Source organism: Dreissena polymorpha, chromosome 13, assembly GCF_020536995.1.
Source record: "Dreissena polymorpha isolate Duluth1 chromosome 13, UMN_Dpol_1.0, whole genome shotgun sequence".
Taxonomy (NCBI): domain Eukaryota; kingdom Metazoa; phylum Mollusca; class Bivalvia; order Myida; family Dreissenidae; genus Dreissena; species Dreissena polymorpha.
Window position 1 is genome coordinate 8,041,907 of NC_068367.1, and position 24,410 is coordinate 8,066,316.

Consider the following 24,410-nt stretch of genomic DNA (forward strand, 5'->3'; position numbering starts at 1 on the left):
CTGGAGGAGTATTCCCCCTTACATTAGCAATCAAATAAAATAGTATGTTCCCTTATACTATACAAAGTTAATATTATAAACATAATAACATTACAAAATATCAAACATTTACAAAACACGTCAACAATTTAAGGTAACAAGCTTTTCAAAGTATTACATTGAGAAATATTTAGGGTTACACCAAATCTGTAGCATTTCCGTTTGCAAAATGTCGTATGTCTATATATGTTTGGTTGCTTATTTTACAAAATGACAAAAACACATTATTTTCTAACGAAAATTGTTCCGTTCAATACAATAAAACCAATGGTGTTGTGTTCATTTCAGAAGGCTTTCATTGCTGTGGAGTGCATTGAACGACATCATGGCCTAGAAGAACCTACCCGGGGATAATACCAGCAGCAACAAGTGTAAGTAAAGTTATCCTTTTCATCATGACAGTTCTACACTTCACGTTTTTTGCTTTTTGTAAAAGTTCGTTCTGGATATTTACATTGTTTACATCATACACAAAAGATACATTCCCATCAATATTATCTGAACACTCCATTTCTACTAGAAGATCAATCCTTGACTAAATAATAACGTTGAATTACTGTGTTTTTAAATCAGCTACAGCGAAACAATCTGTCTTCTATCTGTGTAATTGTAAGCACCATTTTTTTCATCTTGGCTTTCCATTGATCCGTTTTCATTATGGCTAGAAAGTCTTTGCTCTCTATAACTCGTTTGTGAAGGAAAACCATCTCTGGGGTATTATTCGAAATGGCCATCATTTCTTCCCAAGAACGTATTATGGCATTTTCATCGACTTCTTTCAGCATATCCTCGAAATAAAACTCAAGTTGATACTCCTCACCATCACATATCATGAGGCAGTCATGTTCTCTCTGTGAAGGGTGATTGATTTGACAACCATAGCAATTCTTTCGAACAGTCATTGTTTTGACTTCACATAAAGCTTTTGCATATAAAAAGTCAAAGTAGGAACGCATCATCATGACACTCGCTGAAGTTGAGATGTCTAATTTAGGGGGTGATGAAAATTCCATCCCTTCAGTCATGTTATTCTCTTCTTTCCCCATGTCATTGTTTAATGATAAAACACTATGTCCATCTTCACAACTTAGCTTAAAATCTTGAGATGATGAACAGGCCATATTCACTATGTGCTTCTGTCACTTGTTGAAGTGGGAATGAAACACATTACTTGAGGATTTCTTTATATAGCTTTATATCTTACGAATTTTGTTTTCAAATTTTTCAGACCACGCAACCGCCAAAATGCACGCCGCCATTTTGAAGCACGTCTGAGTGAACCGATGGTTTCCATGGATTCCATGAAGATTCAATTGATTTGTTGGTTTTTAATCGTCCAATTATTTTTAAAAATAAACATTTTGGTGAATGCTGTTTGTGTTCTTCCAACGGATCATCTTCTTTCCCCCCTTGGTGTAATCGTACTGCACACGAAAAACATTCTACTGTATCGTTTTAACCTGTGTAATAAAAGCCAGCTGATGATAACTGAAACTTGTTCGGTTGAATTTGAGGTGACCATAGATCAAATGTTTTAAGTCTATCTTCATAAAATGTGAGGTGTTCAAATTTGAACTCGAGTTCTTGAAATGCATTCATGGTGACTGTCCCTCTAAAAATGAAATCAGTAGTTCAACACTTTCTTTTAAACTACACATCGTTTCAAACATTGTCGTTGGTAAAATTAACTTGTTTTTTCCTTTTTTAAAAACCAGTTTTACTCGAGATCGTCTCTTTTTCAAAACTAGGGTAAAGTTATTGTCAAGTGTACAACATATTTCTTAACACACCGGGGACCAGGTTATGTTTTCAAAACCATATTGCTTAAAATAAGATAGTGTATTTTCAGAAAACAGTAACTGTGCCTGTGCCATTATTCTATACGAAAATTCACGCACATTTTGTACTCGCAAACGTCCACAAACATTAAACAAATGGATGAAAAGATAAACCACTTAATCCAACAACACTATTAAACCGTGCATACTTGTACCTTAACGATCTTATTATAACGCATCAATATGGCGGATCCATCCTACCTTAAACCGACTTAAATCGTCAATATAGCGGCAATCATTCAAACCGCCAAAATGCTCGCTCATGAAATGTTAAACCGATGGTAGTGAAACAGCTAAAATGCTCACTTATCATATTTAAAACCGACACAAGTGAAATCGTCAATATAGCGGCAATTATTCGAACCGCCCGCTAAAATGCTCACGTATTATATTTCAAACCGACGAAAACCGTCAAGATGGCCGCCAAACCGCCAACATTCTCACTCATACGAAACCGCTAAAAACCGACGGAAGTGAAACCGTCAAGATGGCGTCAAACCGCCAACATTCTTACTCATCATATATCAAACCGCCAAAAACCGACGGTTGTAAACCGCCAAGAAGGCCGCCAAACCTATCACCCAATCAGAAGACCGACCTCACTCCATTTCAACCAATCAGAACGTTGGGATGTCCAAGATGGCGTCCAAGATGGCCGCGAAAGCCCTACTTTCCTACTACTTACATCAAGCTCCACCGCGTTTACAAAGAATTTTGTTGGCTTTACAAAGATATGACATTGAGGTTGTCTACAAACCAGGGGCGGAAATGTTCATTTCGGATTGCTAAAGTAGGGCGTTCTTGAATGAAACAATAGAAGACTTGAATTCTGAAGAGTTAACGTTAAATCTAATATCATATTTGCCTGTGGTAAAAGAGAAAATTGACACATTTAAAACAGAAACACACAATGATTCCGCCATGAAAGCATTAAAAGATGTTGTATTGACAGGTTGGCCAACCTGTAAAAAACTGTTAGATTATAGAGTACAACCGTACTAGATCATGATCCATCATGATCTATAGAGACACTAATATAGAAGGAATAGATAAATTGTCAGCACAACTATTTCTCGGTAGACGACTGAAAACGACACTACCAATAACAAAGCCACTTTTGCAGAAAACGACTAACAACACCATAGTAAAGAAAAAACGTTTTCTGCAAAAAAAGAACAAAAGCCAATTTGATAAACACTGTTCGAAAGAACAGGTTAATTTACAAGTTGGGCAACAAATCATCATGAAACGAAAAGAAAATTCAAAATGGGAACCGGCGACAGTAGTTAAAAAACGTGAATCTCCAATACCTTACATTGTTCTTATCAAAAAGAATGGGGAATTATATCGCCGCAATCGTACACACCTTCGTCCAACAAAGGCGTGTTTTACACCACATGGGGACGACCGAGAAGATGTTCCTTATCTTCATCCGGAGGATAACCGCCATTCAGAAAATAACCACCAACCTCCAGCTGATATTCCATTACCAGTACCAACAACAGAGGGAACAACAACCCGGTCCGATTGAAACGTTAAGATGCCACCAAAATACAGTGATTTTGTGATGACAAAGTGATCTGTAGTGTTATTGGGCATAATAACCCTCAAAATACAGTGATTTTGTGATGACAAAGTGATCTGTAGTGTGAATGGGCGTAATAAACCCTGGCAGTCACTTGTCAAGATAGTTAGTTTCATAAATAACAAATAATTAAGAAACTTCTCATTTTAATTTGTTGCTAAGACAATAGGTACTCATAACATTTCATTGCTCTAGTCAAGTGTTATACATTTTATTATGTTTTTTTCTCTCTTCATTTTAAAGAAATAAAGGATTATATCACATAGTCGATAGAATGACAACCCAATTCATGGTTAAAACATTCTTTATTATTGTGATCGTATAGTTCGCATTGTAAAATATCTATGAGCCGAGCACCTCCGTCCAGTCGTGACGGCTAACCAAACTCGACTCTCTCTAATACAACATCTTGAAGTATTTATACAAAACATTTGTCACTATCAACTTTCATTAATTGAGTTGATAAAGAACTCCTTATACACTATTAAGGAAATCAGTCTTTATCAATACCCCATTAATTTCTGAATATTGGTCTTTTTCAACATGTAGGAAATGTACACTTTAAACAAGCAAACGTATTTCAATACTGAACTACCGGTAACCCTTGATTTTGAGAAACAACTTTCGTACAACTTTCTTTCATTCTATCTTGCTCATTAACAAACATAGCCACGACGCAATGTTTATTCCAAATTGTTTTGTACCGGGCGCTTGTTATCAAACACTGTTTAATTTCCTGATTAGTACACAATTGATATTCATGTTCTGATAACAACGAATATTGTGTCCTATAATTGCTTCTGACTCTAATCGAAAATTAGCAGTAAACTGTGAACCTTTAGTTTTGCTTTCCAATATGGGGATTAAAGGAAGAGGAAAAGAATATACTCTGAAAATGTCAAAACTTTCCTTTGTATTTAAAAGCGGTATATCTAACACTATCTCTATTCTATTATTTTGAAAATAAGTAATACAATCCAAAGATCGATAATAGTACCATATATTCCACTGAGGATCTTCAGGTAACTGAAAATTATTACTTAATTTTGACTTCACATCCATTAACATAGCACGTAAGTTTTGTGGAGAAAAAGTATTCATGGACAAATGATGCTTTGACAAACTATTAAGTTCGATGTTTAAGTTTTCTAAATAAATTGAAGCATCAGTACACATCATCTTAATTTCATCAACAATTAACTGAAATTGTAAAAATGAATGTAAAAACTGTTCTAATCGATAAAATCGTTGTTCAAATTGCTGTGACAATTCACCTATTTTCTTATCTAGCTCCATGATATATTTGACCAAATCCATATGTTTCTCCTATTTTGTGCAACTTCAGTTCTAGTTAGATTTAAAATGGACAATCCAATTTCTAAATTATGCATTATTTTCTGATGATTACTAGCTATTATTTCAACATTACGATTGATATTTTCTATGTCACCTTCAGATACGGTTCCAAAAAGAAAACTCATAGCTTGCCCTATGATAGGAATTAAGGAACGCCTATGTCTAGATTCTCTCAATATTTTAACCGAACGATAGTCGATTAAGTTATCTTGTATGCTCTTGAATGTGTCATTGACCATGTTGAATTCTATTTGTAAGCTTTTCATTGTTTCCCAATATCCTGTTAAATTAGACCGTTGATAAAATGAAAGTTCACTTTGCATTATACCGTTTATGAAAGTAATGTCCTGTTTCACTTTATCAATAAATGATAGATAAGGCTTTAGGTCATGCACAAAAACAACTAGCCAGCGTCCATTATTTACACTAACTTCATTAGTCTTATCATACACAACATTTTCTCTTATCAAAAATCCATTAGAACTACTAATGAACACGAGGAAAACAACAAAACACAACGCTTCCACACAATTCGCCATATTGTTTTATACTCTTTCTCTCTGCAATTTTTTCTGTTCTCTGTAAAATCCCTGTTTTACGAATTTTTAATATCCTGGTCACGGCACCAAATTAACTTCTATCACATAGTCGATAGAATGACAACCCAATTCATGGTTAAAACATTCTTTATTATTGTGATCGTATAGTTCGCATTGTAAAATATCTATGAGCCGAGCACCTCCGTCCAGTCGTGACGGCTAACCAAACTCGACTCTCTCTAATACAAAATCTTGAAGTATTTATACAAAACATTTGTCACTATCAACTTTCATTAATTGAGTTGATAAAGAACTCCTTATACACTATTAAGGAAATCAGTCTTTATCAATACCCCATTAATTTCTGAATATTGGTCTTTTTCAACATGTAGGAAATGTACACTTTAAACAAGCAAACGTATTTCAATAGAGTGTACTATGTTATAATTATACATGTAAGACGGTGTGTCGCGAAAACGACCCACGTTTTTGGCCTAGAGCGTAGCCCCAAGGCAACAGTAATAATACAAATATCTGAGCCTATCCGAATTGGCTGGCTGCCAAAATCGAAATTCCCAAGTCTGATTTACCACTTAATTCATGCGCAATAAAATTAGTTCTTCGCAGATCTCAATAACCCGCCTTGTAAATACAGAACATCACTATATAACATAACAGTGTTGCTAAGCATTGGCTACGACACAGTTTTTATTGTTTGCATATTCATGCGTGAATAAGTTTCTCAATTGACGGTCTAGGCCGAACAGATACGAGTGTTTACAGAGACAGTAAGAAGAATTTTTTTCTAACATTTTTTGAAGACATTATATTTGGTATTTATAAACATATTTTAAAATATTGTTATTTTATTTTGCGTTAACAAAACATTCCAGAAAAAAAATGAAAAAACAACAACAACAAATATTCGAGATCATTTTCGGAAATAGACGAAGAAACCGGATATGGTACTTAACTGCGCAGATCGAGCGCGCAAATCGAGCGCGAAAAGTTCTACGTGAGACAAATTACACAATCTCTACACCGTTCTTTATCAATGTAAGTGGATTTTCTTTTGTATCAACATTACAAAAGAAGTAGGATTGTTTTCCTGATCGGTTAATTATGTATTAAAACGCTATTTTAGGCTATTGAAAGTGATTGATTTGACGCCAACAATAACAGTTTTTTGCGGCCATGTTGTTGTTGTTGTTGTATATCTTCACCGCCTATATAGACACACCTCTACTTGATCTTTAGAGTTGAACAAAAGGTTATCGTTCCCACCACCAGTATCGTGTAGTCCTCTAACGTCTTTGTACACTGTAGTAAATGTAATATTATCACAACGAACCTGCTCGATTCCAGTTGATGACGTTTTAATCAATCAGCGTTACTTGGCGCTTGAATACGTACATAGTTTACATGAACTTCTCAAAAACCTCGACTTAGAAGGCAGACTGGCTAAAACTCTATCGAATAGAGGTATTCGTATAAATGTTAACATCGTCTATATAAATATACGACATCTCCCTTTTTTTTAATAATTTCTATGTTTATAGGTAGGCTTCACAGTCCTAAATATAACAGAGAAACCTTAAAACATGCAGTTGAAGTCTTTGAAAACATATAGTACATGAATATATAGATATTACTAAAACAAAATGATCACTGGACTTCTTGTTGATGGAATGTCCCAACTGTTTAGACTTCTGGAATGTTTCTTGGTGGAATGTTCCGAATGTTTATATTGTATCATCATCATGTAATGCTTAATTAAATTTTCAGTTTTATTCTGTTATTTCTGAAGAAATGCAGGGCAACAGTAAGCTCCAGACAGGGTCTATGTTTTCAATCTTTATCTTTATCTATCTTTATGTAACCATTGAGCATCAAATGTGACATTGACTTAGGATCCTGAAATCTCGTTCTTACGCGCGAGACAACGTATCATCATGCGGAGCATCTCATCGAAAGCTCATTGAAAATAGTTTAATGCCGGAAACAATTCTTGTCTGGGCGAGTATCAGAATATGAGCATGTATACAGACGTACGTTCCCATAAAAAGGGTAACTGATTCCATTAGTAATGGCCGGATGCCTTAATACTATTCCATAAAACGATTTATATAAGACAGGTTTTTAAATCGCTTTCTCTTGTGATTAACTATCGGCCCCTTACATGAATGTAACTATTGAAACTAGGTTTTGGGTATTTAAAAAGCGATTCTTGCCTTTGCTGGTTTATCTTCATTATTAAAAATGATGATGATTCGTATAATGGCTTTACATTTACATCCAGAGCACTTTGAACATTACGACATTCACTCTCAAAATCAGGTAACTACAGTTGTGTATGTACCCTGATACGCCTTATCACGTGCAATAAAATGCTTAACGTGGTTGCAAGTGCTATTAGAGTAACGCGTATGAGGTTAATATGGATACACGAACATCAACGAAAAATCTCTTATGAGAGATTTTCCCTGGGAAAGTTTTGCAGTAGTTTTTGTACATAGTTATTTATAATTATCGAGCCTTTTTGTATCTCCCCGTGATATTGAAAGCTTACTTCGTCAAGGTTCAACACTTCGGGAACATTCATATGATTAAAGAACAAGAGATAAACAATATCGCCTTTTTTTCTCAGACAGTTTTGACAAATCGACTGTAAAATCAAGTTACAATGTCGGATATAAGCCAAACTGACCGTAATTTACAGCAGTACCTGTCTGTATGTAATAGATAAAAGTCGTTCACATTGGTTGTTAATTTATATGCGCAAAAAGCAGTAATGCGATTAATTTGGCACATATACAGAAAAATTCATCCAAAATAAACATTTTCTTAAAAACGTTATCATACGCGGAGATGTTATATTTCTAGCGGAAACGAACGAATATTATTAGAACAATCATGAAAGTTACAAGGGTCGGTATTTGCAAATGAACGTTTACATTCATAGATTTCACTTCAATAAAAAGAGCATGTATCAAAAGCATCATAAAGGCATAATTAAGTGACCATGTACATTAAAAAGACCCTTACGACATGCATGAGATTTCAGCTGTATATACATAGTACTGTGAAAGCGGGGACGAAGCATAGGCGCTCGATGGCAATTTTTATTTATTTATTTTTTTTTTAAATATTTTTTTTAGTTACCTGTTGTTTATTATAATGCGTACACATACTAAATCAATAAAAATCTTCCGAAAAATCTTCTTAAAAAAAAGATAGTTCTACTGTGTACATAGATATTGACAAGGTAGGGCACTCGCAAATTTGATAACAACGGAAGTGCGTCATTACCCATAATTAAATCGCTGTCACTCCGCTCGCTTATTGAAATGCGCGCGCAGGCCGGGAACCTCGCTCTTTCGCTATCTACTTTCAGTTTTAACAGAAACATCCACAGACGATGTGATGAATCATTCCTTACCAATTGTTTAACTTGATTTCGTCTACCATGGTGATTTCAAGAATAAAAAAACCAATAATTAAATCTGGCGCCCATAGTGTGTATTGGCTGTTGTTGAAGAGAACGAGGTTCCTGGTTAAACAATTGGTAAGGAATGATTCATGTGTATGCAATTTACAACATATATTGTGGATTACCCCATTAAATGAGTGAAACAATAGTTACAGGGATTTATCACATCGTCTGTGGATGTTTCTGTTGAAACTGAAAGTAGATAAAGAGCGAGGTTCTCGTCCTGCGCGCGCATTTTAATAATCGAGCGGGATGACAGCGATTTAATTACGGATAATGGTTAACTTCATAAATTCATAAAGTATTAGCGAGATTTAACCTTATAAGATCTAAATGCAATTATTCGACAGTTACAGCACACTTTATTAGGCAAGCGTTGTTCACAGACAATTCTTCGAAAAATTATAAAAAACAAAGCCAAAATAACAATTCATTACAATATAATAATCCTTTCTGTGTTCACTCGTGCAATTTTAACACTACTCCATTTATATGCCTAGAATGCAATAAGCTAACCAGTGATAAAAATTTGACAAGTTTTTCTGTTATGTTCTGTTCTTTATTAAGGCTTCATATTTGAGCATTATGTAACTTATGTTGTTTTTTTTAAATTTAATTGTGAAAAATATGTTATTGCTATGAAAATAACAAACTCTCAAACTTTATTTGTTAAAGCATTAAACTGTATTTATGATATGTGATCTGTAATAAAACAAACCAAAACAAATCATTTGGTAAATCAGACTTGGGAATTTGGATTTTGGCAGCCAGCAAATTCGGATAGGCTCAGAAATTTGTATTATTACTGTGGCCTTGGGGCTACGCCCTAGGCCAAAAGCGTGGGTCTTTGTCGCGACACACCGTCTTACATGTAAAACCCTTTTATTCTGTTATTTCTGGAGAAATGCAGGGCAACAGTAAGCTCCAGACAGGATCTATGGCTTTCAATCTTTATCTTTATCTATCTTTATGTAACCATTGAGCATCAAATGTGACCTTGACTTAGGGTCCTGAAATCTCGTTCTTACGCGCGAGACAACGTATCATCATGCGGAGCATCTCATCGAAAGCTCATTGAAAATAGTTTAATGCCGGAAACAATTCTTGTCTGGGCGAGTATCAGAATATGAGCATGTATACAGACGTACGTTCCCATAAAAAGGGTAACTGATTCCATTAGTAATGGCCGGATGCCTTAATACTATTCCATAAAACGATTTATATAAGACAGGTTTTTAAATCGCTTTCTCTTTTGATTAACTATCGGCCCCTTACATGAATGTAACTATTGAAACTAGGTTTTGGGTATTTTAAAGGCGATTCTTGCCTTTGCTTGTTTATCTTCAATATAAAGAGCATGTATAAAAAACAAAGCCAAAATAAGAAGAAAGATAGGAGTTTATTGTCTTGATATATGCATTCCCACCATGATATGCATTACAATATAATAATGCTTTCCTGTGTTCACTCGTGCAATTTTAACACTACTCCATTTATATGCCTAGAATGCAATAAGCTAACCAGTGATTAAAAATGTGTAAAGTTTTTCTGTTCTGTTCTGTTCTTTATTAAGGCATTATGTTTGAGCATTATGTAACTTATTTGCCGATTAAAAAAAAAAATTAATTGTGAAAAATATGATACTACTGTGAAAATAACAAATTCTCAAACTTTATTTGTTAAAGCATTAAACGTGTTTTTATGACAAAGAGCCTTATTTTCATACATGTATATTCTCTTGATAAAGGTTACAATACACTAAATACTTTTGGTGTTCAATGCTATACCCTCTTAAAACAAAATCTTCATTTATTTGAAGACACAATTCTCTGTACGGGCACTTGCCATGACTTTATTTTTGAATATTTCTGTGTTTAAGTGGTAGGGAAAACATTGTTGTATACTACAAATTCCCTGTTTTGCTTTTCGGTTGGAGACTACATAAGACTTTGACAGTTGGCGGGAAACCATCATCAACTGGAGAGATGCCGGTAAAAAGATGGCCATAAAACAGTGACCGCTGATTCGCATTGAGTTCTTTCTTACATATTGGATGACCTATGTTTTTTATTGTTTAAATCATTGCGGCTTGGAATGCTCTTTAAGAAAAGGTATGGTTATGGGGGTGTCTACGCGCAAAAGTTTGACTTTATTTTTTGTTAAAGTTATTGTTTTTGCATTGAATTTGTGCAGGAAATATTTTGGTATGTTGTGACCTAAACTAACTTATGAAAAAAATGAAATATCATCTGCAAGTGCAAAATATGACTGGGAAAGCAGTTTTTTGGTCATTTCTTAGCAAAAGGGAAGAAAATAAGTGCATTAAATGCATGAATTCAGATTATTTGACCTGGAATAGTTGTTTTTCAAGTTGACCCCCCACCCTTATATAGTGGAATAAGGGCTAAATTGCTTTCCGACTTAAATTCAACCGCATATTGGTTGACCGTGTCGCGTTAATGTGTTACATGAAGTTAGAAATCAGCAACAGGGACTCCGTGATCGAGTAACGCAACTAAAGCTTTTGCGAAAAGCATGAACATTCAAAGAGAGCCCCATTTCACCGACATGGAATGGCAGGCATTTTTACAGTATGGACAGTGCAGCAGATGCTTAACTGAGCCAGCCTTCATATTTAGTACAATCATGAATTTAGCAAGCTTTATCACTTCATATTATTCATAAAAGTACACTTAAAATACATAAATGCATGTTTTTGTTTCATTTTTTTATATCTTTTTCTATTGGTTATTTTGACTTTTTCAGGTAGAGGAATGTCTGCGACTAAGTAAAGGGCCACTGGATAAGGGTTGTTGATGGCAAAACGGGTAATATTTTCATTTTGTTATCATGTACACAAGCAAATAAGCATATGTATGATGCTTTAGGTGTGAAAGACTGTCATAATCAGGTTTGCGGTCACTCACACCCTTGCCGTTTTGTAATTCTCCTCGCAGTTTGTATTGATAGTTCCGCGTCCTGACATGTAACGCTCGTGCTTTGTTGGCAGCTGAAGTTGGCACTTAACAGATTTATCCTTGTTCCTGAGCATGTATGCAGTACAGCTGAGTTGATTTCCTACTTGTAACCCTACAATTAGCTTGTTTTTGGTATTGTTTTCTCACAATATGCTTATATTCATGGTTCCGGCTTAAAAGGGTGTCGCGCATTACTTAAACATAGGATTGTTATAGCAAGTGTCCCCTTCATCATTTACCTTAGAGGGATTTTTTTGACAAAATTTGGCACTTTCAGCAACTTGTTTTGTTTTTTATTTGGTACATGCTTCTCTCATTCAGTGATTTAATGACAGTATTGTCCTTATTCGTTTTTCTTTGCATAGAAAGGTGACATGAATCATTGATATTTGTTGTGTTGAGAATTTTGCAGGAAGCTGTGTCCCCAAAAGAAGTACTAGAAACCCCTTTCAGGACACTGCCTTGATCTGAACTGCCTTTGTACCCCTGTTACTACATGGAACATCATTGCTAAGCTTATAATGCTTGCCTACATGTGTGTATTTTGTTCAATTTAACTTTTCCTTCCAGCTTAAACCCCCCCCCCCTCCCGAAAATGAGCATTGTATTCTTTCGCTTTGATACAAACTCTCATTTGGACCAGATTGCCACCATAAAAATAGCCTAAAGTACTTATTTTGTGTCCAAAATATGAAAATTTGTATTGTCTTGAACCTCTAAATGAAAGCTGGCAATGCATATTGACCATCTGCTGCAGTTAAAAGGCACCCATGACATTATATGCTGGAATATTTCATTGGCGGCTGGTAAATAAATGGGCACCGATCGACAAGGCGCTTTCAAGATTTTACACTTTTATTTGTGTGAAATAACAAGTTATTGGAAGCTTATTGATTTCTACACTTCAAAGTATCTTTGATCTCTCATTTTGACTAATTAGTTTATTGTCTTGGATGAAATTGGATTGTTTTTGCTTTGAAATTGGCATTTTTGGGATGATTAAAAAAACACACACAAAAAAGACATTATCAAAATTGCTTAGAGTGAAAATATCTAACTAATTCATTCTTTCCCCACCACACATTAGCCCCACTTGCATGTCTATTTGGTTTGTTTTGGTATTTTATTGCAGATATTGAACACAACAGCTTTAAATCTTAAAGGGGCAGTTAAGCTTTAACTGGCCTAATATCGCCTTCTTCGGGCTGAAAACACCCGCGTATGAAAATATGATACAGAATGGCCAAATGGACAGCTAATCCAGCCAAACTTAATATATTGGTGCAATATGGATGGGAAGATAATAATTTGAAAGAAAAATACATTTCAGTCAAAATAAATTTCTCTTATAGGTTACAATACACTAAATACTTTTGGTGTTCAATGCTATACCCTCTTAAAACAAAATCTTCATTTATTTGAAGACACAATTCTCTGTACGGGCACTTGCCATGACTTTATTTGGCGTGCTGTATTAAGCCAGCTTTTAACCTTAGCCTGACCTTTGTTAGCGTCCAATAAAATTCAAATAAAACTTCCCGCGGCCAAGTACAGATGAATACACTTCATTGACTGCATTGGCTGATTTGAGAATACGACCAGAACATTGGAAACATGTCCGCGTCTTTGTAACACTGTTTTACTGCGTGTTCAGCATGAAACAATTTTATATCTAATAAAAAGGCTTAATAGATAAGGCTTGTGCGTCCACCTTTTATTTTAAGAAGATTTTCAGCGCGAGAACGTTTGCACTTAAAGGCTATTTTCTCATATTTAGTACTAACTTCCATATTCCTGTCAACATGTTAACATGTTAAAGTATAGAGAGCAGTGGAAGCGAAGACTCACTTTAATGCATTGCATTTCAACTCGCGAGGTATATCGGGTCAATTTGCGGCCACTGTGTGTGAATGTCAGAGTTTACATACAGGTCATCGCTGCGTCTCTACCCTATGTGCTGATCGGAGTTCGCGGCCAGGAAAATAATCGTTACATAATAAAGACGCTATAGCGTGAACTAGGTGAACTGGAATTTTCTTTAGACCAGACAGATGTTAAATGAAGATATCCAGCGATATCATATGGTATGTCAATAATAGATTCTTAATGTGTTTTACAACAATACCATGATAAATATTATTTTTAATTAATTTAACAAGAGTTATGCCATCATATTGACTAATGAACTAAGCATGAGCGCAATGATTCTCGATACTGTTCAAAATCGAATCAAATAGCAACGCCAGACAAACCACTAAAACAGGTTTGTTCGAAGAACGCGCGTATAAATATTTAAAATATATACGGATACTTCGCGTGTGACCGGTTGACTCATTTGTTTTAATTTCACTTCCATTCTTCTTTTGGTTTTCTGTTTTGTATCTATACGTTTATGACCAGCAATATGTAAAAATGTAAAATAAGCCTCGAAAACTCCGCGTATCATCCCGTACTGCGTTTGCTGCAGCTAAGAACTGCACAGAAAAAGACATTCGCTATCTTTGATCTCATTCATTGAAGTCTTTACCTTTCATTAACTGCAACCACAATCAACGCCGTATATCTTTTTTAAAGATATTTCTTGTTTTTGAATATTTCTGTGTTCATGTGGTAGGGAAAACATTGTTGTATACTACAAATTCCCTGTTTTGCTTTTAGATTGGAGACTACATAAGACTTTGACAGTTGGCGGGAAACCATCATCAACTGGAGAGATGCCGGTAAAAAGATGGCCATAAAACAGTGACCGCTGATTCGAATTGAGTTCTTTCTTACATATTGGATTACCTATGTTTTTTATTGTTTAAATCATTGCGGCTTGGAATGCTCTTTAAGAAAATGTATGGTTATGGGGGTGTCTACGCGCAAAAGTTTGACTTTATTTTTTGTTAAAGTTATTGCTTTTGAATTGAATTTGTGCAGGAAATCTTTTGGTATGTTGTGACCTAAAAAGCGAAATGAATGAAGGTGTTGAAAATTTAGCAAACTGTAAAAATCACAAAACATTAATGAGGGTAGTCGACAATTTCAGAAACTGTTAAAATCGCAAAACGATTTAAGAGACTTTAGGCCTGTGATAGATTGTGTGTCTATTGATAGTTGTTATTGCCGAGAGTGTTCTTTGTTTGGTTTGCGCTCACTGGTTTATAATCGATCTTTCATGTTAACTAACATGCATGTGAGACAAAAACAATATGTTGTAATTGTAATTGCATTAAAAAGAAATATTGTTTGTTTCGTTATGTATTATAAATGTATTATTATCACTGGCATCTGTAATAAATTTCATAGTATCTGAGATAAAAACAAAACAATAACACACACGGTTAATTTGTTTTGTTTTGTTTTTGTAGTAGCCAATCTCTGAGGAAATTTAACTTTTACGTTTATTAAGTGTATCCCGAGGCTGCATTATGTGAGAACGATCTTCATGATTGACACAATTAATGGTATATATTATAACGTAATTTTTCATGATTTCAGACGTAAATTTATTTTTCGAATGTATTTACAAGACGAGAATTTGAACATGTGTGATTTATTCTGTTTGTTGTGAGGTCAGAGAAAAAGACACTAGATAAAATCAGTTTTAAATTGTATTGTTTGAGTCATGCATGAACAGAAACACAATATGGAACTAGTTGCGAGCACATAGTATGGACGTGCCACTGACGTCATAAGTTGCCTTTTTGCGTCCGTTTAAACGTCAATGTCGTCACTGGGATGGTCGGCGAAACTTCCGACATGCTCGACTCATTGAGCCCTACAAATGTGCCAAGTTTCATGACTATCGGTCAACTACTTTGCCTCAAGCAACGGCAGAACGGCTCCCATTATAAGGAATGCCAGCCGATGACGTCACTATGGAGGTTTACACGTACGCGTTTAACGGGCGCCGCTCGCAAACGCCTTTGAATATAGTCGCGAAATTTGGCACGTTTGTAGCGCTCAACGAGACCCGTCTAATGACGCTGTTTTGACCGTTATAGGACGTCATATGGCCGTGCCGCTGACGTCAGAAGCTGCAAATATGACGTCATCTGTTACGTCAATGTCGTCATTGGGAAGACCGGCGACATAACACGTTTGTAGACCTTACCGAGACCCGCCGAATGACGTTGGTCCCGTCGTAATACTACTTTGCCTCCAGCAACGGCAGAACGGCTCCCTTTATAAGGAATGCCAGCAAATGACGTCACTATGGAGGTTTACACGTACGCGTTTAACGGGCGCCGCTCGCAAACGCGTTTGAATATATTCGCGAAATTTGCACGTTTGTAGCGCTTACCGAGACACGTCGAATGACGCTGTTTTTGCTGTTATAGGACGTCATATGGCCGTGCCGCTGAAGTCAGAAGCTGCAACTTTGACCTCATCTGTTACATCAATGTCGTCACTGGGAAGACCGGCGACATGGCATGTTTGTAGAGCTCACCGAGACCCGCCGAATGACGTTGGTCCCGTCGTATAGGACGTCATATGGACGTGCCACTGACGTCATAAGTTGCCACTTTGACGTCCGTTTAAACGTCAATGTCGTCAATGGTGTCAAAGAAATAGGGTTGTCTTTTTTGTTTTGTGTTTGCAAATGTTAATATAGTTAATTAGAATAGCAAGTATACATGTTACTATAAACCGGCTGCGGGATACACATCCAAGAGTACTGAAAGCCCTGAAATTATAAATCATACGGTCAAATCTAATGGGAAATTTAGTGTCAGTTCTGGGGTATGGGGATACTTTTGTTTATTCAAGGAAGCCTGGTTAGTGTATGGGAGAGTTCGAGAGTTTTCTGTGTGTTTCTGAGTCAGTTGAATTTGGGCTTAAGACCAGAGCGTTTGTTGTTTGGAAGGAGGTGCCATCAGAATTTCTGATCGTCGGCCACATTGTGGAGGCATCTAGAGTGTTGTGTATATAGAAGGATAAGAAAAAATCAAAATGGGGTATGCTATTTAACAATAATCTTTCTCGTCCAACATATGCATTATTGTAGTAATCATTCTGTATTGTTTTGTTTTTCTTGTAAAACTTGTAGTGCTTGATGTTACGGAAATATTATGTTATTGCAATGTGATTTTGATAACTAGTATAATGTTGTATAATTGAAAGCTGTTATAAGGGATTAATCATAAGCATAATGATCTGAATGGATATTCTTATATCCTTGCAGATCCCATTTTTGTTGGTGCAAGAATTACGATGAAGAAAGTTGATGGATAATGGGATAGAAGATAGAAGTTTAATAAGACGTATGATGCTTACTAGAACTACATGTAGTTGAATATTGGCCATCAGTTTCATAAAGACAACTACAAATAAATATACAGAGAAACACACTGACAGGAAGGAAGCATTCATATCATAGTAAACCTCAAAAAGTGTAGCAGTGATGTGTACTGTGTAGTTCCCATCGGGTAACTGGAAAGAACTGGACCTGAGAACTGAATATATTTATGACGTACACAGCGGAGCACAGCAATAAGATTTGTTTTAAACATTTGACATTCGATCATTAAGGATAATCTAAACTGAAATTTCTTATCTGTTTTTAATTGTGCATGATTTTAGAATAGAAATTAAAGCATGAAAATTAAATAGATAAATAAATAAATAAACTTTGCAATCCTCTTTGCAGTATTGTGAATTGCATAGACCCCAAAATTTCCAGTCCTTTCCTTCTATCTGAGGGACATTGGTGGACTTTTGTTTACATTCAAAGTTTATAGTTAGTTCGCTCAACTATACTATCAAAAATCTTTGACAACTGGGAGGGTCGGCGACACTTCCGACATGCTCGTCTCATTGAGCCCTACAAGTGTGCCAAGTTTCATGACAATCGGTCAACTACTTTGCCTCCAGCAACGGCAGAACGGCTCCCATTATAAGGAATGCCAGCCGATGACGTCACTATGGAGGTTTACACGTACGCGTTTGACGGGCGCCGCTCGCAAACGCGTTTGAATATAGTCGCGAAATTTGGCACGTTTGTGGCGCTCACCGAGACCCGTCGAATGACGCTGTTTTGACCGTTATAGGACGTCATATGGCCGTGCCGCTGACGTCAGAAGCTGCAACTTTGACGTCATCTGTTACGTCAATGTCGTCACTGGCAAGACCGGCGACATGGCACGTTTGTAGAGCTCACTGAGACCTGCCGAATGACGTTGGTCCCGTCGTTATAGGACGTCATATGGACGTGCCACTGACATCATAAGTTGCCACTTTGACGTCCGTTTAAACGTCAATGACGTCACTGGGAGGGTCGGCGACACTTTTGACATGCTCGTCTCATTGAGCTCTACACGTGTGCCAAGTTTCATGACATTCGGTCAACTACTTTGCCTCCAGCAACTGCAGAACGGCTCCCATTATAAGGAATGCCAGCCGATGACGTCACTATGGAGGTTTACACGTACGCGTTTAACGGGCGCCGCTCGCAAACGCGTTTGAATATAGTCGCGAAATTTGGCACGTTTGTAGCGCTTACCGAGACACGTCGAATGACGCTGTTTTGACCGTTATAGAACGTCATATGGCCGTGCCGCTGACGTCAGAAGCTTCAACTTTGACGTCATCTGTTACATCAATGTCGTCACTGGGAAGACCGGCGACATGGCACGTTTGTAGAGCTCACCGAGACCCGCCGAATGACGTTGGTCCCGTCGTATAGGACGTCATATGGACGTGCCACTGACGTCATAAGTTGCCACTTTAACGTCCGTTTAAACGTCAATGACGTCAATGGTGTAAAAGAAATAGGGTTGTCTTTTTTGTTTTGTGTGTGCAAATGTTAATATAGTTAATTAGAATAGCAAGTATAAATGTTACTATAAACCGGCTGCGGGATACACATCCAAGAATACTGAAAGTCCTGAAATCATAAATCATACGGTCAAATCTAATGGGAAATTTAGTGTCAGTTCTGGGGTATGGGGATACTTTTGTTTATTCAAGGAAGCCTGGTTAGTGTATGGGAGAGTTCGAGAGTTTTCTGTGTGTTTCTGAGTCAGTTGAATCTGGGCTTAAGACCAGAGCGTTTGTTGTTTGGAAGGAGGGGCCATCAGAATTTCTGATCGTCGGCCACATTGTGGAGGCATCTAGAGTGTTGTGTATATAGAAGGATAAGAAAAAATCTAAATGGGGTATGTAATTTAACAATAATCTTTCTCGTCCAACATATGCATTATTGTATATGTATTTTTATTTTTTTTGTAAAACGTGTAGTGCTTGATGTTACGGAAATATTATGTTATTGTAATGTGATTTTGATAACTAGTATAATGTGGTATAATTGAAAGCTGTTATAAGGGATTAATCATAAGCATAATGATCTGAATGGATATTCTTATATCCTTGTAGATCCCATTTTTGTTGGTGTAAGAATTACGATGAAGAAAGTTGATGGATAATGGGACAGAAGATAGAAGTTTAATAAGACGCATGATGCTTACTAGAACTACATGTAGTTGAATATTGGCCATCAGTTTCATAAAGACAACTACAAATAAATTATACAGAGAAACACACTGACAGGAAGGAAGCATTCATATTATAGTTAACCTCAAAAAGTGTAGCAGTGATGTGTACTGTGTAGTTCCCATCGGGTAACTGGAAAGAACTGGACCTGAGAACTGAATATATTTATGACGTACACAGCGGAGCACAGCAAGAACATTTGTTTTTAACATTTGACATTCGATCATCAAGGATAATCTAAACTGAAATTTCTTATCTGTTTTTAAATGTGCATGATTTTAGAATAGAAATTAGAGCATGAAAATTAAATAGATAAATAAATAAATATTGTAATCATCTTTGCAGTATTGTGATTTGCATAGACCCCAATATTCAAGTCCTTTCCTTCTATCCGAGGGACATTGGTGGACTTTTGTTTACATTCAAAGTTTATAGTTAGTTCGCTCAACTATACTATCAAAAATCTTTGACAACTGGGAGGGTCGGCGACACTTCCGACATGCTCGTCTCATTGAGAGTGTGCCAAGTTTCATTACAATCGGTCAACTACTTTGCCTCCAGCAACGGCAGAACGGCTCCCATTATAAGGAATGCCAGCCGATGACGTCACTATGGAGGTTTACACGTACGCGTTTAACGGGCGCCGCTCGCAAACGCGTTTGAATATAGTCGCGAAATTTGGCACGTTTGTAGCGCTCACCGAGACCCGTCGAATGACGCTGTTTTGACCGTTATTGGACGTCATATGGCCGTGTCGCTGACGTCAGAAGCTGCAACTTTGACGTCATCTGGTACGTCAATGTCGTCACTGGGAAGACCGGCGACATGACACGTTTGTAGAGCTTACCGAGGCCCGCCGAATGACGTTGGTCCCGTCGTATAGGACGTCATATGGACGAGCCACTGACGTCATAAGTTGCCATTTTGACGTCCATTTAAACGTCAAAGACGTCACTGGGAGGGTCGGCAACAATTCCGACATGCTCGTCTCATTGAGCCCTACAAGTGTGCCAAGTTTCATGACAACCGGTCAGCTACTTTGCCTCCAGCAACGGCAGAACGGCTCCCATTATAAGGAATGCCAGCCGATGACGACACTATGGAGGTTTACATGTACGCGTTTAACGGGCGCCGCTCGCAACCGCGTTTGAATATAGTCGCGAAATTAGGCACGTTTTAACGCTCACCGAGACCCGTCCAATGACGCTGTTTTGACCGTTATAGGACGTCATATGGCCGTGCCGCTGACATCAGAAGCTGCAACTTTGACGTCATCTGTTACGTCAATGTCGTCACTGGGAAGACCGGCGACACGGCACGTTTGTAGAGCTCACCGAGACCCGCCGAATGACGTTGGTCCCGTCGTTATAGGACGTCATATGGACGTGCCACTGACGTCATAAGTTGCCACTTTGACGTCCGTTTTAACGTCAATGACGTCACTTGGATGGTCGGCGGCACTTCCGACATGCTCGTCTTATTGAGCCCTACAAGTGTGCCAAAGTTTCATGACAATCGGTCAACTACTTTGCCTCCAGCAACGGCAGAACGGCTTCCATTATAAGGAATGCCAGCCGATGACGTCACTATGGAGGTTTACACGTACGCGTTTAACGGGGCGCCGCTCCTAAACGCGTTTTAATATAGTCGCGAAATTTGGCACGTTTGTAGCGCTCACCGAGACCCGTTGAATGACGCTGTTTTGACCGCTTTAGGACGTCATATGACCGTGCCGCTGACGTCAGAATCTGCAACATTGACGTCATCTGTTACGTCAATGTCGTCACTGGGAAGACCGGCGACATGGCACGTTTGTAGAGCTCACCGAGACCCGCCGAATGACGTTAGTCTCGTCGTTTTAGGACGTCATATGGACGTGCCACTGACGTCATAAGTTGCCACTTTGACGTCCGTTTAAACGTCAATGACGTCACTGGGAGGGTCGGTGACACTTCTGACATGCTCGTCTCATTGAACCTTACAAGTGTGCCAAGTTTCATGACAATCGGTCAACTACTTGGCCTCCAGCAACTGCAGAACTTAACTGGTTCCCCGTTGAATATAACTGTTGACTCCGTTGACTATAATATACAACAGGTACAGGCTAATGTATCTGCGATTTTAATTGGATAACGCGAAGGCCAATCAGTAGTGCCGTTCGTGACGTGACGTTATAATGTTATTGGTTCGCTCGCAGCATTCCCCGGATTATTTTTTAAAACTCAATATCATTCCATTGATAACTAGATCAAATAAAAAGATTCACATGCTCACAAATTAAGAATTTCCACTTTTAAGTAACGCGAGGATATTATGTATCAGGTAGTACTCACGTTTCATATGTATTATGAATCTTATTTGACTAGAACAAACTTTTATTCTTGCCTGTCAGCTGTCAAAAAGTTCGGGAAAATAAACCGGAAATGGTACACGGATTACTTCCCCTGACATGTTTCTAAAAATAACCGGTCCAATTTTGGACCGGTAAAATTAGCTTGTACCGATCCCTATACAGAGAGTAGCGATTGATAAGGGGAGGTAACCAATCTACGGCAGAACGGCTCCCATTATAAGGAATGCCAGCCGATGACGTCACTATGGAGGTTAACACGTACGCGTTTAACGGGCGCCGCTCGCGAACGCGTTTGAATATTGTCGCGAAATTTGGCACGTTTGTAGCGCTCACCGAGACCCGTCGAATGACGCTGTTTTGACCATTATAGGATGTCATATGGCCGTGCCGCTGACGTCAGAAGCTGCAACTTTGACGTCATCTGTTACGTCAATGTCGTCACTGGGAAGACCGGCGACATGACACGTTTGTAGAGCTCACCGAGACCCGCCGAATGACGTTAGTCCCGTCGTTATAGGACGTCATATGGACGTGCCACTGACGTCATAAGATGCCACTTTGACGTCTGTTTAAACGTCAATGACGTCACTGGGAGGGTCGGCGACACTTCCGACATGCTCGTCTTATTTAGCCCTACAAGTGTGCCAAGTTTCATGACAATCGGTCAACTACTTTGCCTCCAGCAACGGCAGAACGGCTCCCATTATAAGGAATGCCAGCCGATGACGTCACATTGGAGGTTTACACGTACGCGTTTAACGGAGGCCGCTCGTAAACGCGTTTGAATATAGTCGCGAAATTTAGCAGGTTTGTAGCGCTCACCGAGACCCGTCGAATGACGCTGTTTTGACCGTTATAGAACGTCAGATGCCCGTGCCGCTGACGTCAGAAGCTGCAACTTTGACGTCATCTGTTACGTCAATGTCGTCAATGGGAAGACCGGCGACATGGCACGTTTGTAGAGCTCACCGAGACCCGCCGAATGACGTTGGTCCCGTCGTTATAAGACGTCATATGGACGTGCCACTGACGTCATAAGATGCCACTTTGACGTCAGTGTAAACGTCAATGACGTCACTGGGAGGGTCGGCGACACTTCCGACATGCTCGTCTCATTGAGCCCTACAAGTATGCCAAGTTTCCTGACAATCGGTCAACTATATTTCCTCCAGCAACGGCAGAACGGTTCCCATCATAAGGAATTCCAGCCGATGACGTCACTATTTAGGTTTTACACGTACGCGTTTAACAGGCGCCGATCGCAAACGCGTTTGAATATAGTTGCGAAATTTGGCACGTTTGTAGCGCTCACCGAGACCCGTCCAATGACGCTGTTTTGACCGCTATAGGACGTCATATGGCCGTGCCGCTTACGTCAGAAGCTGCAACTTTGACGTGATCTGTTACGTCAATGTCGTCACTGGGAAGACCGGCGACATGGCACGTTTGTAGAGCTCACCGAGACCCGTCAAATGACGTTGGTCCCGTCGTTATAGGACGTCATATGGGCGTGCCACTGACGTCATAAGATGCCACGTTGACGTCCTTTTAAACGTCAATGGCGTCACTGGGAGGGTCGGCGACACTTCCGACATGCTCGTCTCATTGAGCCCTACAAGTGTGCCAAGTTTCATGACAATCGGTCACCTACTTTGCCTCCAGCAACGGCAGAACGGCTCCCATTATAAGGAATGCCAGCCGATGACGTCGCTATGGAGGTTTACATGTATGCGTTTAACGGGCGCCGCTCGCAAACGCGTTTGAATATAGTCGCGAAATTTGGCACGTTTATAGCGCTCACCGAGACCCGTCGAATGACGCTGTTTTGACCGTTATAGGACGTCATATGGCCGTGCCGCTGACGTCAGAAGCTGCAACTTTGAAGTCATCTGTTACGTCAATGTCGTCACTGGGAAGACCGGCGACATGGCACGTTTGAAGAGCTCACCGAGACCCGCCGAATGACATTGGTCCCGTCGTTAAAGGACGTCATATGGACGTGCCACTGACGTCATTTTGACGTCAGTGTTAACGTCAATGACGTCACTGGGAGGGTCGGCGACGCTTCCGACATGTTCGTCTCATTGAGCCCTACAAGTTGCCAAGTTTCATGACAATCGGTCAACTACTTTGCCTCCAGCAACGGCAGAACGGCTCCCATTATAAGGAATGCCAGCCGATGACGACACTATGGAGGTTTACATGTACGCGTCTAACGGGCGCCGCTCGCAAACGCGTCTGAATATAGTCGCGAAATTTGGCATGTTTGTAGCGCTCACCGAGACCCGTCCAATGACGCTGTTTTGACCGTTATAGGACGTCATATGGCCGTGCCGCTGACGTCAGAAGCTGCAACTTTGACGTCATCTGTTACGTCAATGTCGTCAATGGAAAGACCGGCGGCATGGCACGTTTGTAGAGCTCACCGAGACCCGCCGAATGACGTTGGTCCCGTCCTTATAGGACGTCATATGGACGTGCCACTGACGTCATAAGATGTCACTTTGACGTCCGTTTAAACGTCAATGACGTCCCTGGGAGGGTCGTCGACACTTCCGACATGCTCGACTCATTGAGCCCTACAAGTGTGACAAGTTTCATGACAATCGGTCAACTACTTTGCCTCCAGCAACGGCAGAACGGCTCCCATTATAAGGAATGCCAGCCGATGACGTCACTATGGAAGTTTACACGTACGCGTTTAACGGGCGCCGCTCGCAAACACGTTTGAATATAGTCGCGAAATTTGGCACGTT

At 38.8% G+C, this 24,410-nt stretch overlaps 1 long non-coding RNA gene across 2 annotated transcripts in view; it reads left to right on the forward strand.

Annotated features, from left to right (window-relative positions):
* Positions 1 to 1,442, forward strand: part of LOC127854421 (uncharacterized) — a 33,601-nt gene extending 32,159 nt beyond the window's left edge. For both annotated transcript variants that reach the window (XR_008037042.1, XR_008037041.1), the window contains 2 exons: positions 328 to 410; positions 1,268 to 1,442. This is a non-coding gene — a long non-coding RNA (uncharacterized LOC127854421). The remainder of the gene's footprint in view (positions 1 to 327; positions 411 to 1,267) is intronic.
* Positions 1,443 to 24,410: the final 22,968 nt, after the last annotated feature.